Source organism: Diplotaxodon limnothrissa, linkage group LG15 (assembly GCF_057381915.1).
Source record: "Diplotaxodon limnothrissa isolate DT_005_m linkage group LG15, D_limnothrissa_male_GT1.1, whole genome shotgun sequence".
In the NCBI taxonomy this organism is placed as follows: domain Eukaryota; kingdom Metazoa; phylum Chordata; class Actinopteri; order Cichliformes; family Cichlidae; genus Diplotaxodon; species Diplotaxodon limnothrissa.
In genome coordinates this window covers 19,718,894-19,737,697 of record NC_140610.1, presented here as the reverse complement: position 1 = coordinate 19,737,697, position 18,804 = coordinate 19,718,894, and the positions used below count along the sequence as shown (strand labels likewise).

The following is an 18,804-nucleotide window of genomic DNA, read 5'->3' as shown; positions in this document are numbered from 1 at the left end:
TCCAGAGCCACTGTCCAGAGGCTGCCAAGTGACACGATTTGCTTTTAAAACAACTTTGGATTTAGTAATAATAATAATAATGGATTGGATTTATATAGCACTTTTCAAGGCACCCAAAGCGCTTTACAATGCCACTATTCATTCACTCTGGCATTCACACACTGGTGGAGGCAAGCTCTGGCCAACACCAGTAGGCAGTAGGGTAAAGTGTCTTGCCCAAGGACACAACGACCAGGACAGAGAGCCCAGGGATCGAACCGGCGACCTTGCAGTTACAGATACGCTTCCCAACCCCCCTGAGCCACGGTCATCCATGGCAAAAAAAACAGTGCTTGGAAACAGTTGTTCAGTTTAGCTTTGTCCAATTAGTGCATTCTTTTTATGCCCATTTTCAATAGCCAGCATTAGTTTCCCATTTGTTATCACAGTGAATTATGGGCAAACTAGCATTAGCTGACCCTTATCCAGATCTGACAACCATATCTAAATTATCTAAAGATTTTGTATTCATTCAAACTATTTTATATCTTTTTCATGATTATAGCTCATGAAGATCAGAAGCATCTCAAATCACAAAATATTTTCTAAGACCAATCATGAAAAGAACTTCTAAAAAGTAGAGTTAAACACTGAGGTGGGGCTTCCAGATGTTTCTAACCCACAATAATAAGATGGTCATCAAACCATTTAGTAGTAGTTTTGGAACAGTGGACATGTGCTTTGGGAAAAGGAAATCAGCACCTCCATAAAGCTTGTCAACACATGCAAGCTTGAAACACTCCATAATTTCCTGGTAGACAGATTTGTTGACTTTGGACACCACCTTACAAAAGCAGATGGCATGTCACTCTGAATCATTACTGGCTGCAGAAACTGCACACTGGACTTCCAACATCTTTAAATCTGTGTCCTTCCACTCGTCATCCAAACTTATGATCTTCATTTCAAAATGAGAGGCAAAGATGACTTTTATCTGAGAACCTCCTTCATAGCAAAAGCTCAGTTCTTGTTCTCCTAACCCAGGTAAGACATTGCTAATATTGCCTCTGGTTCATGGCTGGCTTGATATTAGGAATGCAACAGTTGTAGTTCCTTTTATGAAGATGTTTTTGGATGATGACGCTTGATGTGATGACACAAGCCTGAGTCTCTGTGAGGCTCTCACAAGTTCAGGAATTATATTTTCTTGATGATCGAACCACAACTGTGGCCATCCCAGTTGCGAGTGCACCTTTTTCTACTATGCTTTCTTTCTCACATTCAACCCTTTGATAAAGCACAATGTGCCATACTCTCCTTGTGGAGCATGTCATTGATCATCATCTGATCAACTGTCACATCAGCAGTCTTGCCCATGAGTGCGATAGTGTGCACTGACCAATAAACACTGTATTTACACTGTTAGTAAAAACAGAATTTAAATATTCTACCAACTGGGGATACCGAATTTATGATTTCCATGAAGTATAATCCATAATAATCAAAATTAAAGCAAAAATTGGCATGATGCATTGCAATTCACCTGGAATGACTATGTAAGATATAAAAATTATGTTTTTTAATTAAAATAAAAAGTAAGAAAATAAGTATCTGCAGTATGTGCTGTGATTCCCGGTGCTCAGCTTGAATTAACTAATGTTCATTCGTCTGACTAAAACCTTCTTTGTAAGTCTCATCTTATCCCATCTTTCTCTACTGATATTCTTTACTTCCTCTTTCAGTGAATAGCCACTTCATTTTACTATTGTTTGTCAATTTCATATTTAACAACACTAAGTCACCCCACCCCCCCTTTCCCTCCACCACTTTACTTGAATACTTTAAATATCCTCAACTTGAATGAAGACAAACTGTGGATAACTGAGATAATTGAACACTAACATGAGCTAGATGAATTAAGACATATGACAAGCCTTTTTTGAGAATGTTTTCTTTTAGGCTAATTCAACAATATAGTTAACAAGATACCTTTGGGTTTTCAATTTATTGGTTTGAATAACAAAAACACAAATTGAGTCTGCCTCTTTATTCAACTTAGAGTCATTAAACGCTCATCATCTCTATTGTGTATTGTCCCTAGGGATTCATCTTTCATGGTTACATTTCCAATTGTAAACTGCTCTGGATAAAAGAATCCATGAAAGCCAATCGAAATCATTATTTGACAGATAAAAATCTTATAAAACTGTTGCTTTAAAAATGACTACAAAAAATACCTAACAAAAAATCTCCACAAAAATGGTCACAAATGCTTAGTGTGGCTATTTAAATATTTTCCACCAGGGGCCACTTACGTCCCACGTCACCCCTTCTTGTGGCCTGTATATTGACGTGAAGAAATATAATGCAATTTGGCCTTTGAAGTAACATCTTTTTTTGTTAGGTAAGATGGAAATTTCTGATCATTGTATCAGAAGCACATTTGTGAGGTCAGACACCGATGTTGGACGAGAGAGCCTCGTTCACAGTCTCCGCACTTGTTCATCCCAAAGGTGTTCTGTTGGGTTGAGGACAGAACTCTGTCCTGTCTTCTCTTTGTGTTTGTCAAGTTGTCTGTGTGTCTCTTTCTCGCCCCTTGCCCTCTCTGGTCCATTGCTCTCTCGCTCCCTCTGTTCCTGGGGTCATGCTCAGCTTGTCCCATCTATTAGACTGTTGCCAGCTGTGTGTCTCAGGTTTTTCCTCTTTGCCCTGATTTCCTTGTGTATTTAGTGTCTGTGTCTCCCTCTGTCTGGCATTGCACTCCTCTTCATTCTCCTCCTGTGAGTTCTGCCTGCTTGTTTAGTTCCTGTTCTTTCCAGTTAAGTTTTTGTATTCGTTTCAGTCCAGCAATAAAGCTGAGGTTTGAGTTTAGTTTTGCCTTCTGGGTCGTGCAATCCTGCCTGCGTCACACAGTGCATGATACATTATGAGGAACTTAAACTCCAAAAGCAGAACATCATCCAAATTAAAGGAGTCTGATATAAAAGAATGTAAAGAATTTAAAAATAGGGCTAAATGTAATTCATAGATTTGAATGCATTTCAAATGTTGTAAATGTAAATTTCTATGTGTTATATTTATTCATTAGTACCCGAAAAGAAAAAATAAAATCAATATTAAAGGGTTTGTGTATAAGAGCAGTGACCATCCTGTGATGTTGAAGAAGCTTTAGAAAAGACTTAATTGATTTCAATGGATTTGAAGCAACTGAGAAGACTATAAAAACAGGGCACCTTCAGTGGTGAGTTCCATGTTCAATTTTTTTTTTCTTAACAAAGACTCCCACAGGAATTCAGCTGACTCAACATTAAAGCGCTTCATGTCTGTCCTCTGTAACTTCAACAATTCTACTGACAATTTAACAAAAAATCCCCAAGGACCTCTTTGAAGAACCAAGAATTACATTTATCATGTGGGTCTTTAAGAGAGCAATACGGATTTAAAAGAGAAACCTTTTTAAATAGTTTCATAAGTCACTATGAAAATGACAGCAAGCACAGATAAACCTGAAAATGCAGTTTACGATGGGAAGTAACCCTGTTGTCTTTTCTTTGTGGCTTCCTCTGTAGTACATCAACATATAATCAGTCTAGCAACTTCATGTACCATGTCTCAGCAATTACGCGCCAATTAAATACCAGAGATATAAATTTACAGACCTCTAGTTTTGTGCTTGTAGCTCAAAAAATACAGAGACAGAAGAACAAATATTACATTCAACTGTCACCACAGTTTCTGAGATCCAGTAGTTCATACTTCATAGTAAATATGAAAAACAGAGAGAAACCATAATGAGACTGGAATTACAATAAATGTGATTCTGCATGAGAAAAGAAAAAGCTGATGGAATTGAAAGGTGATAAAAGATAAATGGACAGACTCGAAGCAATTCCTGAAGAAATGAAGGAATGCCAATGGAAAAGACAAATTGCAATTTTTTTCAGGTGTACAAACTGAACTGTATTCTGACAAACGGTCTGTAAAGATATACTAAAAATGCTTAGAGATAAAATAAATAGAATGAATAAACAGTGCAGTAAAAGAGAGGGGGAGGGGGGGTGGATGGATAGATTAATGGATGACAAATTATGTTAATTATGTTAATTAATTATGTCCCAATTACTTGTTTTGCATTCCTGTTACCTTCAAGTTCTACTTTCACTGTTTGGCCAACCTACATTCTTGCAGTAATCTAGTAGGCAAGTCCTTCAGTCATAGTCTGTTTTCCTGTGTTTGTATTGAGCAAGTTTTGTTCCTTTTTTTTTTTAAAACAAAAATTATATTCTAGTGGAACATTGCATTAGTCAACTGATGCAATTTAAATGACTGTACAGTAGATATGATGAGATTAAATCAAGCCCTGAAAGAAACTATTCAGTTTTTTCAGCAATATTATATCGTGTTATGCTCACTTATTATGGATTGGAATTTTTAGTTTTATAATCTGATTCAAAATTGATCTTTAATTTAAAAAAAAGGTCTTCATTTAATAAAGAAAAAAAGCTGCAGTATACTTTGGCTCTACTGTCCTAGACTGCTGATTACAGGTATTTACCCACCGAGCTGAAAATGAAACACAGATGACAATGAAGCTAACTTGTCTTGATGACAGTATTCTGTCCGGATAAAGGAAAAAGCAGAGAATCAGGTGTGATATTATGAATCAGGATTTTATGTAAAGTTAAAACATTTTTGTGTTGGAGAACTAACCATTAAGTATTAAATCAAAAATGTATTCAAACAGCTGTGCTTCCAGAAGAACAACTACAATTACAACTACATTACACAAAAGTTGTATCTTAGGGCTTTAGGCTAAAACACAAAAGGAACAGGTAGGATGTTTGAAGCTGTCACAATAAAACACAATGAAAACTGTTGGAGCAAATATTTTAATTCTTGGAGTCAATCTTTTGGTTTGCCAGCCAATAGTGGAATTCTCAAACTGTGTCTTTTTCCCAGTTCTTAGTCTTGGTTTCTCATGACGTCCTCCACCTCTGCAATAGATCTTCCATCTTGGTTTATTAAGGACAACTTTGATCTGATAGATCTTGGTGTTCTTACAATTATAAATTTATGTTTCGCTTTTAGTATAGTTCCTGTGTGTTTACACAGTAGTACAGTCATTCTCATAGAAGAAAATTCCTTGCTTCTTTAAGAATGGCTATATCAGAACTGCTACTTTATGCTAAAAGTCTAGAAAACATTATTTTTATTCAACTATTATTTCTAGACGAGAACAATATCCATCAGACCTTTAATTCTGGTGATTGTGCTTTCTTAGTTCTGCTGGACTTAAGTGTTGATTTTAACAATGTCAATCATGATTAACCCATTAAGACAGAACACCTGGAACACTTTGAAGGAGTCAAGGATTTGGTTCTTAACTAATTTAAATCAAACTCATGACTTTTTTTTGTTAATATTGAGAAATACTACTCTGCATCAGCAGTTATGACATCTGAAATTCCATAAGGGTCTATCTGGCATTGTTCTTTTTCTCTTTGTACATTTTTTAAAATTCGTATGCAGATGATTTACCTTTAAATCTTGGAAATTGCCGCTCCATATAAAGTCTCAATGAGTGCAGCTTGGATACAGTTAATTGATTGGGAAACACTTTTAATTGAGATTGAAGGATAGCCTGGCTTTTTTGAGCCCTTTCATTTATCGCGGGTTAAAAATCTGAGGCCATAACAAAAGGGTGTGTAACCATCCTGCTCTAGTAGTAATCAGCCTGCTACTACAGACATGGTACCATAATGAATAATCTCATAAAAATTACAATTTACAGACCAATTTTTGCCCACAATTGTTTGCTCACATGTTTGCCATATTCCCCCACTGGCTTTTAACTGAGCAATAATAATTTGCAGACCAAGATTCCTATTCAAAACTATAGCCAAGTGCAAACTCAGACTTTTTGTTCTTATCTGATAGCTTGTCATGAAATACTTTCTGTCAGTGGAGAACTGGGAATGCTTCAGTCAACATAAGAAGCAAATATGTTCTGCAAAGTAACATATGTAGGGAAATGTGGGTGAGTGGGGCAGGAAAGAACTCAACAGAAAAGTTGCAGCATGTGTGCATGAGCTGGAATAGGCAATTTTGATTATTTTCTGAAGAATACAGACTACAGTAGACAGAGAAGCTAAAGGAGATGATAGAGACAATCCATCAAACAGACACCTGCATGGTCATAGTGAAAGGGAACAAAAAAAAACTACCTTATACAATGCTGAACACCTTGCTACAAGCAGCTCTTTATATGCTTACTCACAGCACACAATGAGATCAATGGAAATTCTTTTTTGTTTGCATTTCTACAGTATTTACATACTTTTCTACAAGCACCACCCGAGGCACAGTCACAAATAATTTTTTCATATGTCCTTAAATCACATAGCAAGTGCTCGCTGCTAAGTTCTGTAGGAACTATGCTTTCTGAAACTATAAATGTCAGTCAAACAGTTTGGGTGGGCTGACAGTCTATTTTCTTTTTATTGTTTTTACTGTTCTCAGCTAGAACTAAAATGTGTGTCAGTCAAGTTGACGAGAGTTTCACTTGAGCTGTGAAAACAACGTATTGTTCAAAGACTAGAATTTCAGCATTCAGCATTTCTTTGCACACAAAGCTTTATGGGAGTTCAGTAATGGCCAGCTACTCTCCATGGCAGCTCTGGAGACACTCTCAATATCAAACTTCTTCTTATCTTGAACTTTGTCCTTTTTTTTCCCTCAACGCAAACAAATTTTCCTTATAAAATCGCTTTTATAACAGTCGGTCCTGTGCAGTATCTTCCAAGTACACCACACTGTTATATTTTTTACATGTCGAACCACAAGGTAGTGTAGTAGCTGTAAAATAATTATTATGCTCTTGTTAGGCATAAACATAAATGCTAAAAAATTTGTGTTTATGGATTTCATATGTATTATAATCACAACAAAAGCTGTTGCAACAATGTAATAATCTCAATGTACATTGTGCTGAACATGACTCTGTTTCCCTGAATCTGTCATTCTTCCATGTCATGAGAAGGAGAACAAAAAAAAAGTGAGGATCACCATACCAATTTGGAGGACTATTGATTTCACGTTGCGGTTGTTGTCTGCAAATTTTGTACTTTGTACTCCATTTTATTATTTTAAAATATGAGGTGTTTGTTGTTTTTGTAAGCTTTAGAATATGAATCCACTAATATATTAAGTTGTATAATTATTATTATTATTATTTTACATTGTGTCTTATTTCAGGGACCATGCACAAAATACATAATGACATAAAAAGGAAAACATGCCTTGTATCATATTTATCTATCAGCTAATTTCCATCTGCAGTCCCAAATAGGGATGGGTACCAGTGTCCGGTGCCATTGTGGAACCGGTTCTGACATAAACGGTAGTAACCAGACCGAAAAGCACCGCACAATTCGGTGCTTCATTTCGGTGCTTTTTTCCCTGAGAAATCTAGCCAATCACTTCCTTTCCCAGGATAGTAGGCGGGCCCAGGTACGTAACGGGTTTTTTTTTTTAGAGCAGAGCTAAAATGCCGAAGGCGAAGCGCTCGAGAGTGTGGCTGTACTTCACAGCAAAAGATATAAACTCAGCAGCCTGCAACAAGTGCTTAAAGGTAATAATGTGCAAAGGAGGTAACACCTCAAATCTAATGAAACACATGGCATCGCATAGCGTTTTTTTAAAAGCCGAGAAATGCACCGCATTTGATAACTTGCAGCAAGACATCACACCTAGCACATCTACTGCGGGTGTGGTGCCTGTTCTCGGAGTTAGCAACATCCAAGAACCCGAAGAGGAGAGTCCGGCCCCTAGCCCTGCCAGTGTAGCAGAAATGATAACTGATGATGATGATGATGATGGCAGCAGCAGCCGTTCTTCTCTGGGTGAGTATCTTAATGTTGTTCGTGTGTAATTTAACCACGTTATTAAATTAATGCATGTAAGGTGAACTAGCAAACATCATCATAGCTACATGCGGCTGTCTTCTTGTTTGATGGCAGATACTCCCTTCACCCTGGCCAAAAAGGCTAAAATGACGAAAGAAAAAGTGGACGAAATTCATAGGGCAGTGGCAAAATTTATAGTCAAAGATCTCCATCCATTTTCAACGGTGGAGTCACCATCATTCAGGTGAAAAATGTTGTATTACTCTGACATAAAAAATAGACTGTATAATACTGTAAAGGTTAATATGTTCATAGCAGCTTAGCTTTGTAAGTCTTCTCTAAATATTATAAGTAAACTATATTTGAATAAAAGGTGAGCTATATGTTTTTATTTTTTATCTGGAAGAAAAAAATTAATGAAAATTCAAATGTATTTTCTGTTTATTCTGGGAGCTGCTTTATATGTTTTATTTATTTTATCTGAAAAAAAGAATTAAATTTCAAGCCAAAAACACTTTCTTTTTATAAATTTGTTTGGGGGTTTTTTTGTTTGTTTTTTTCAATTCAGGGAGATGTCCTCTGCCCTTAATCCGAGGTATCAGCCCCCATCCAGGGATGATCTATCCAACACACTTATACCTGCTTGGTATTGCGTGGAGAAAAGCAACCTCATCCAGAATTTGGCACAGGTTAACAAGGTCGCTATCACCTGTGATGGATGGACCAGTATTGCTCAGGACCATTTCCTCACAGTGACTGTTCACTACATCTACAAAGGCAAAATGAAGCAGAATGTGCTCAGCACTGAAGCAGTTTATGAGTCACAAACAGATCCAGTTGTCGCTAAAGAAATATCAAGCGTTATGAGCAATTTCACTTGGGAGGGAAAATAATTGCTGCCAATGCCTGCAACATGGATGTTGCTTTGAAAAAATTGGACTTTTTAAAAGTGGGATGCTTTGCTCATACCCTCAACCTGGCCGCACAAAAGGTGTATGACATTCCTGCAGTTTCCAGCTGGTGTGCCAAAATCCGTTCAGTTGTGGTGTGGCTCAAACGTTCATCCTTGAGCAAAACTGTGCTCAGAGAAAAGCAGCGAATCCTGAGTAAGTAGCGCATGCAGTTACATATCAAGAAGTATTGTCATTCATATTAGCTTTTTTATAGTAATTTAAAATATGTTTGTGTCTATCTGTGCTTTAGATTTGCCAGAGCATAATGTAATTCTTGACGTTAAGACGCGCTGGAATTCTCTCTTCCTAATGGTGAAGAGATTTATGGAGCAGTTTGATGCAATCCAGGCAGCTGCTCTGGATCAACGGCTGAGGAAGCCTATGGACAAGGACAAGTAAGTGAATGACATGAGCATCACTTGCAAGAGCTAAATAACGTCAGTTACCTTTAACATTGTGAATATTTTTCAACAGGCTAGAAAGGTTCACGCACACTGATCTAATCAAGGCAGAGGAGTTTATTAAGTGCATGCAAGTCCTGTACACGTCAACCATGTGTGTCTCAAGTGACAAGTCACCCACATGCAGCCAAACCATCCCCATCCTGGCCAAGCTGGAGGCACATTTCAGACGATGTGATGAAGACAGTGTTTTCACCTCTTCAATAAAAGAGAAAGTCTGGGGTAGTCTGCAGAAAAGATATCAGGTATTTGCAGACAATGTCAATGCGCATGAAAAATAGGGTTACCTTTTTTCAGTATCAGCTCCTATGTTATATCTTGTTTTACTTAAAGGATGAAAACCTTCAGAAATTTCTGAAGGAGGCCACGATGATGGACCCACGTTTTAAAGGCAGGCTAGATGGTGAGGCAACTACTGACATCTGGGACAGGTTGGAGAAGACAGCAGTTGCAAATGCCACAGCAGCAGTTGCACAGGTATTTTCATTGTGTGTGTACAATCTTGTCCTTTTGCATCATGATGTAGTTTCTATGTTGAAGGAATGCTCTTTTACTATCTGTGTGTCCATAGCCTCCCACTGAGGACCCCAAAGCACACAGCAAGGTGGATGATGCTGACATGGACAAGCCAGAAAAATATGTCATTTCATATTTTTTCTAACACAACCAGTGCATTCTAAAAGTGATCTTTATTTATTTTGCAAACCTCACACATCTTTTTTTGTTGTTTTTCAGCTAAGTAAGGTCCAGAAGTCACCCTTAGAAAAGCTGTTTAAGGATGAAGACAGAGAGCTTCAACAGGCTGCTTCTCAAGCGGGTAGAGTCTCCTCAGTCACAGAGCAGGTACAGAAGGAGCTTCAAATATACAAAAGACTGCCAGGAATTACCTCTGGACAAGACCCTGTGGCCTGGTGGTGGAGTAAGAGGGAAACACTGCCCTATCAGAAAAATACTTGTGTGTCCCAGCCTCATCAACGCCTTCTGAAAGAGTTTTCTCTTGTGCTGGGCATGCCATCAGCCAAGAGCGATGCCGTATAGCTCTAGAAAAGGCTAATATGATTATCTTCTTGCAAAAAAACTGCTAAACATCACAGGTTTCATGACAAAGTTTGTTTTCAATTGTTTAAGGACTGGTTCCAACCAAAGACGTTATGTTTTATTGACAGAAAGGGCTAACTTTGTTATAATTTTGCTTAAAAAAAATTACTGGGAAAATAAAAACACAAGAGGTTTTTGGACGAAGTTTGTGTTCTTTATTCTTTAAGCACCGGTTCGAGCACCGTTTAAGCACCGGCACCGTTTCAGAAGTACCGTTTTGGCACCGGTATCAGATAAAACCTAAACGATACCCATCCCTAGTCCCAAAGCATTATCCCCATAGATAATGTATGAATAAAAAATACAGTTATCTTTAGCTAAATCATTAAAATGACATACATATTATACACCGATCATTTTCTTAAGCATTTATCAATCCAGGGGTGCATCAATCCTTAATAAGTAAGCATTGGGATACACCCTGAACACACATCCATCACAAGGTTAATACAAAGAGATGACGTAGTTTACATACGCTAGAACATTTCAGAACCACCAATTAATCTAATAAATATCTGTAGACTGATGGAGGAAGTTGGAGTTCCCAGGCACACAAGAAGGCCCCACCTCCCTGTGTTGTGAGGCTGTGAGGCACAGTGTGTGGTAACAACTGAGCCACACAAATGTAATATATAAAATTCTGACATGGCCCATTCTGCATTCACAGTGACTATACAAGTGTATTTACTATTGTAAGTGCACATTATGTTTTCTGTGTTCACATAATTAAGCTGACTTTTATCTAAGCAAAGGATCTAAATGTTTATTTTACCACCTTGAAAACTTTTGTTAAATACAAACCCTTTTGACACTCTTGGAAGGTACCACTTTTTAGGTAATACAGCAAATGTAGTTCATAGCAAAGCACATGATCCTGAAAATTAAACACAATGCTTTTTGCATAATTTTTCTAAACTGTATGATCAGATATTTGGATTTCCTGTCCCTCCCTACATCCTACCCTCAACATCTACTTCCTGTATCGTTCTCTCCTCTACAAAGCTTTGCTCTGTGTGCACTATCGGATGAGAAGGAGCTTTAGACACACGCGCGCACACACACACACACACACAGAAAGGAAAAGGAAAACAACTAGCATGGCAATAAATGACGGCAGACTCTTCAGACTGCACCTGATACTTAACTTGATGAATAACTTAATAAGCCTATAAATAAATAGTTTGTTTTGGTTTGTACATTTTAAAAAACAAGAAAGAGGCAGGGGACACACCAAAAATATATGTTACACACATGTATATAAAAAACTTCAAGTGAAAAATGCTGATGACATTGTGCATTCGGTCTTGTACCTAACATAACAAAAACTGGTCATCCAAAATTTACATTCAAAGCAGATGATGTGTCCAAAGCAACCACTCCTCTCCAGTCATCATTAACAAAGACAACATCTGGTGTGCCTGTTGTGGTGCATTAAAGAACATCACAATCAGTACAACAGAATATGGAACAGATGACTTTATGTTTTAACTAACAAGTCAACAAGTCATCAATTATCCTGCAAAACCCCTCACAGCACAGACAGCAGAGAGGCATGTAATCTGATTTAAACTGCAAAAAGACTCCTCAATCAAATGTATATTTGATGGTTTTCCATCTCCCATATATTATAATCTGAAGCCTGAAGAGAGTTAAATTACTTTACACGACTGAGGCTAGACTAATATATATATATATATATATATATATATATATATATTTTACATCATAAACCCACAAGGGACCTAGGTGCATTAGCTGATGTTTACTGTTACCCTTTTAAGCAACATGTAAATCAGTGGCCTAATTCTGTGGCTATAGTTTGGAAATAACAGCTCTATTAATCTGTCTGGTAGTGTAATCAATCATTAGTGCAGCTCCACACTCTTTCATAACAGAGCTGCACAGGTCAGCTCTGCAGCCTGTGCAACATGAAGTATTAATTACTCATGTTTGCCAGCAAACTTCAAATACTGTAGTTTCACTCCTCTGAAATCCTTTCCAATTAGGTGAAACTGAAGATGTGTGTGTGTGTTCATAGATCCATCTATCCATGTGTGTGTATAGTGTAGAGCAGACCTTCCCAAAGTCCCCCTAGGGGGGGCGCAGAGTTATGGCAGGGGAGGCGGCGGTATGAAAAGGAAAAAAAAAAACAAAACGCTTGGACACTGCTAGCACTGGGCGCCCACAGAAACACAAAGCAGGAGATGAAGCATTGCTGAATAGGTTTCCAAACCAACTTCATTCTAAGCCAAAGACTAGAAAATATGGTGAAGCATGTCTTCCCTTTGGTTTCACCTGCACAAGTGCCATGGTAGGTCTCCCCTGCAGAATTGGTTTTCCCTTCGTTGGGAGCAGCGCTGGGCTCTTCAAATCATGGACAAACTATATTCCACGTTCTTGATTTTTAGTTCACAAACACTTGTTATAATAACTAACTACTCCTGACATTTTGGAGATGTTAGCTCTTTATACAGTTAAGTTACAGCGGGATAAAAAAAAAAATATCAGGCTGATCCTGCCACAATTTGTTCCCCCGGACAAACAGTATCCTGCAGTTGTTTATGTTTTTAAACCCATTTTGCACAGAGAGGCATTTTTTGAAAAATGTATTGATAGCAATGTTGAATATTATTACACAGAAGAAAAAAAACAACTACACGTAAAATAATTACACCGTGACGCCTCTGCCTTTGTAAATGGAGGGACAGTAACTGTGTGTAAAACCTGCAGATAGTCAGATTAACAGTAACAGTATTTTGTCTCTCTGCCATTCTGCAATTCATCTCATGTAAACAATAACGTGGCGCACAGCGTGACGTGAAAAAGGGCACATACCTTTGACGTTGCGTTACGAACTCTGTATTCCTCGTCCACACGTAAACGCAAAAAAGGAGTTCTAAAAAATCTCCGTTTTCAGTGATTCCAAATGCCGTTTACCTGTGGACGAAACAGCTGCGTTTTCAAAAATACCCGTGCAGGTGCGGACGTAGCGTAAAAGAATTAGTAGTTTATTTTATTACTACCTGTAATTTATTGCAGATTACTTGTATTTGCTTAATTGTTTACTAAATGTTTGAGGTGTGAAATAAACGCAATGGAGCAAAATATCGGCGTGTGTGGTTGGAGGATGTGTTAGTGCGTGCGCGCACGGGGGGTGGGGGGAACATTTTTCTTGTAAAACAAAAAAAGTTTGGGAACCACTGGTGTAGAGGATGACGTGGTAATTTTATTGCAGTCATTATTAAAAACATATATTTCTGTATAGCTTTAATTCCAAGTTTATGTTCTTCTTCTTTTGCACAGCTATCAATTTATTCTTTTTTTTATGTTACCTTATAAACCACTATTTTTCTTAAACCTGTGAGAAAAGACAAGTAATTGTGTGAGGTTTTTTTGTCTGGTTGGTTGTTTTGGGGTTTTTTTCCCCCTAATTTTTTAGAATCCCTATTACAGTAAATATCTCTTAAAACACAACCAGATTTCCTGATGTCCATATTTCAAAACTTACATGAACATTAAACACGCATAGAAGTATCCATAAGTACAACACTAAAGACACAAAGACGTGAATCTGTGAAAGAACCTGTATTTTTTATCTGTTTAATGTGTGGTAACCTGTTCCAGGTAGAATAAAATCTTTACAGACACAGGCGGGAGCTGTTCTGGAAGCAGCTTTGAAATATGACAGAAACCACATATTTCAGAAAAGTCAAACAAAAGTTAGCAGGAGTCCAAGGGGGAAAGAGTTAAAAACCAGACTATTAATGTTGTAATGTTAATGTTGTAGTTTTGCGCATTTTTCACATAAATTTGACCAATCCTCTAGGAGAAGTAACAATTCTAAATGATGATTTGATGATAGATGCCTGAATATGGATCCTGTGGATGGACGCCTCACCATTGCATGAGCTCACATGCTCAACCAGATGAGCCCATAAAAGCAAGAACAAAGGGCTAAAAGTTATTAATCAGTTCACCTACTGAGAAGAATTTGTGACTAAACTTTTTGTCATATATATAAAAGACAAAATCACTCAACAATAGTACAATAACACTACAACGGAAAAAAGAAGAATAAATATCAACTTATTTCTCATAAAGTTACAACTTCCACCACTATTATGATGGAAGTAAAGAGTGTTGATGCAGTCATACATTTTCCTGCATGCACATCCATCAAAGTAATGGCCATCAAACTGCCTGTTCACAGAGTATTTATTTTACATTTCAAAATCTTAAAAATATTCTGGATAATCTATTATATGTTATAAAAAATGAATATTTGGGTAATGGCAGTGAATCCAAAACTGTAGTTTTGGTTGGCATGATATCTTTGTGAAGAAAACGACAACGGTTCTGATCCATCACGCCTGCCAACAATTATATGTATCAGTTATGTAATGTCCTCTAGACATGCACAGACGCATTAGATTTAAGAGTGCAAGGAAGGTGAACATGCTGGAGGGGACATAGACATCAATCAGCTCATAATCTGAGAGGGCATACTATCAATGACAAGAGAGAAATAAACAAGACAGCCAGGATAATACAGCAAATATACCTCAATAAACAGGAGCAGCAGTGGGACTGTGCAGTGAATCTCTTCTGCTGATTTTTCAGCAGCTATAACACAGTGGATGCTGTCAGCGTGGAAGTCAATAAGTGATTGAGTAATTGTGACTCCAAAGACACCTGAGTGACAGAAATAAAAAGGCTTGGAGGTTGCAAGGACAAAGAAAATGGAGAAATGAAGCAAAACTAACCTGAGGGGACATGCAACCTTCACCAGTTCCATTTAAAACAGACAGCAGCAGCTGCTGTTTAGTCATTACTGTGAAACTGAGAGTGTACCCACTGTTCATGTGCATTCACACCCACTGAGCACTTGATTAGGAACATACGTGCAATCCAACACAAGCTCTGCCATATATTCTATTTTTCCTCTTCTGTTGTAATGGAAGAAATCTCCTCATTCCCAGCCCCCTTTTTCACAGGGTGTTTCCCCTGGGGTCAATTCTTGATCTTATCGCATTAAGTCTATGAGTAAATAGTCTCCAGCTAACTTGAGCTTTGACCTAAGTAAATACTTGAGTTTATGGTTTCAATCTCTAGTTTCAAATTGTATTAAATATAACACATTGCTTAGTTTGTAAGCATCATGGCCCCATTAGTAAAGCAGAGTAATGTGCAGCTTCTTGGTTTCTGAAGTCAGACGCACCCTTCACTTGTTAGCTGAGACTGCAAAAAAGAGAAAACAGTGAAAACACTTGCTTGAGTGTTAACAGAAGACTTCACTGTACTTAAGGTGATGTCTTGGTCGCTACATCCATTATAGTATATGCAGACCGTGTTTCAGTGTAGCTGCAGTGAAAGACCCTATCAGCCATGTCATTTTGAGTCAGTCATCAAATTGAAATACATTTATGGCATTGACAACATTTACATCTACTTCTTGATATTAAAAAAATGTTTTGTTGATGTTATTTTTTCTGATGAATCAGGATTCTTTTTTTTCTTTTTTTTTTGATAATCGGAGCTCTGTTTGGAGGCAATATTTGGCCCATTTTAAATATGGCTGTATTTCAAGTTTTCAACTGAAAGTAGTGATTTAGGCACAAAAGACTGCCCACCCAAAGAAATCTTCAGTTAAGCAAAGAATTGAAACAGTTTAACTGTCAGGTAAAACTACCACAAATCACAAATTTTCCTCATTGCTACAGTTTCAGGGATGTTAGCATCCTCATTCTCCTGGACACCACCTTCTGACAGCTCCTCATTCCATCCTCCTCAACCACTTCTCTGACAATGTTTGCATCACTGGTGTATCAGGCTACCAGCTTCAGTAATACCACTGCAGACAAGACAAATGGACTGAACTGGACTCTGTGTAGACGAGGGCCTATTTTTTACCCCCTAACCATTTGTGCAGAGAGGTTGTCGTATCTGTAAGCTGGACAGTGCGAACAGCTTTAAGCCACTGGCCAATGAACAGCTTACTTGAGGTAGGGATTAAATGTCTTGCATGAATGGACACAGATATTGCAAAAAATGTGCAGGAAGTAACCAAGTTCTGAACTAAGCTTATCTGGAAATAATTTGAACCACTGACTTTCCTGTCCTGGGATTTCATATTTCTACTTCAGATCACTTCTCAATACCAATAGATGTTTGAAATGATCTCAGATGACAACAGTAGAACACATATATGAATAAATAAATAAAGCATGTATTATGATATTGGTGAAATATAAAATTACTGCCGTTAACCTTAGACACATTCCTAAAGTGAAAATGTCAGACTTGAAGTGGCTTCACTGAACATTTATTCCCCTCTCAGTATTTTTCTGCTGCACAAAAATCCAACAACACAAAACTGCTCCTCCACCCCACTGCTCTGGAGTGTGTTTATATCCATCAATATATGCAAATTATGTCCCAACTGTCTGCTGTGTACCCAAATAACCTACCTTCATCACCAGATCGAGAACCACAGAGCTTAAGAATAATCTAATAAAAGCTGACTTTGTCATTAAACAATAATTGAATACCTTTTCAGGCAGTGCCTCTGAATGATTTAAGTCTCAGAAAACTGGAAGAGATACATCTTTGGCAGGGCCTCCTATCTCATATTTGCAAATCTGGCTGGCAGCTCTGAATGTGCAGTGATAGCAGTCATTCTGAAAGTGATCCCACTGTGCCACAGTCTTTGAGGTTGTGGACCTAAGAAAACAGATTTATTTAAGTGACAATGATTGTGAATTTGGCTTTGCCAAGTGTTTGGAAAACTGCAAGCTCTCTCGACACAATGCGATGTTTTAAAACTATCCCTGCCAACTTATTATCTTCATAAAGAAATGCTAGTGGCAATCCATTGTTTGAGGATTTCTTTGGGCATTTTTGCTTTGTTTTCATTTTTTGCGATATGAAGCTTAGCGAAAGTGCATGATGAAGCTTTAGGAGGGATGCTTTATCATCTCTGTGCCACTTCTACATTCATCACTGAAGAGTCCATTAGTTCGAAATCTAATGTTGCAGTCAGTCAAGGACAGGAAAGGGAAAGCCAACTTGTTTAGAACAAAACGCAGATGCAACAACTGTGGTTGAATTGATCAGTGTTCGTTGGATTAAATGACTATTTTTGATGTGAATGCCGCCTCTTGTAGCGATGAACCCCAGAGAGAATTTTCTTACTTCTTTATCTTTCTTCATTTAGTTTCTCTGTTATAGTTAGCTAACACTAGCTGTCTACTGATATAAAGCTGATGTGTTGTCAACACAAACACCACGGATGAATTAGTTAGCAGACTTTCAGTTTCTGCCTTGTCTTTGCTCAAAGTGATAATTAAAGTAGATGTGAATTCCTAATTGAAGTAGCTGGCACTGACAGCACATGCATAACTGTATGGGACTGCATGCATTTTTTAAAAAAAGTCTAACGATGAAGCTTTAGTATGTTCAAGAAGTCTCTCCTTGAACCTACCTTGGTACTAAGTTGATTCCAAAATTTCCAACAAGACAGTCACCACACACTGATTCACACGCAACCTTCACAAAACTCAAGGTTTCTTTGTCTCAGAAAATGGGTAATTTTGTAAATGGAGTGGTATTGGAAGCAAGTACAAAATATTTGTTATTATGACATCCCCGTTTGTATAAATCTGATGTAACTGAATCATTAATAATGTAATTGAAAATTTAAAAAATAATCAGAAAATCAGAGCTGACGTCTCGTCCTGCTGCAGATAAGAAAATGTATCTGAGTGCATCAAAACAAAAAATCAGCAGGATAACAGCAAAGCATTATTTATTTTTAATAGCCTAGTATTTCTGGCAGCTCATAATCTTTGGTGCTCATGACATCTGATCTAACATTTTTACAAATGAACACACACTCATATTAAGCATAAGCAATCACAGTTTGCATGCTCAACCCCTATCTTTGTGTGTACTTGTGGATTTCCTACAGAGGAAACGACAACGTGTCAGGGTTCATGTGTGTTTTTCGCTGTAATTCTAGCATGAATTAACTTTGATTATACTTGTTCCAGCAGGAGTGAGTGCACTGTGGGAGTTCTGTCAGGTGTCACTACTAACTTTACCACAGCACAGCGGGGTGCATGTGTGCACGTTTCAAGGGATTACTGAGGAGCAGATGGTGTTTTTGCCTGTCAAAATGGTGGATGAGACAACAGCAATTAAATCTGCAGATTATTTAATAATATATGGAAGATAGAGTGCAAACAGAATATGATCACCTTAGTTCTGATTTTTCCCTCGGTTTTGAATGTAACTTAAAACATGAACATAGATCTCTGTTGTGTTTAGCAGTCATGTTTTTTTCTTTTTTTCTGATCAACACAGGGAAATAACTGCAATTTTCCAAACATCACGCAGTTGTGATTTGATTTG

The 18,804-nt window shown here is 37.6% G+C and overlaps 1 protein-coding gene and 1 pseudogene across 1 annotated transcript in view; one reads left to right on the top strand and one right to left on the bottom strand.

Annotated features, from left to right (window-relative positions):
- LOC146617421 (exostosin-1) overlaps positions 1-18,804 on the bottom strand; it is a 378,284-nt gene that overhangs the window by 235,312 nt on the left and 124,168 nt on the right. The gene's annotated exons all lie outside the window — the stretch shown is intronic.
- On the top strand, positions 9,390-10,382 carry LOC146617422 (uncharacterized; annotated as a pseudogene).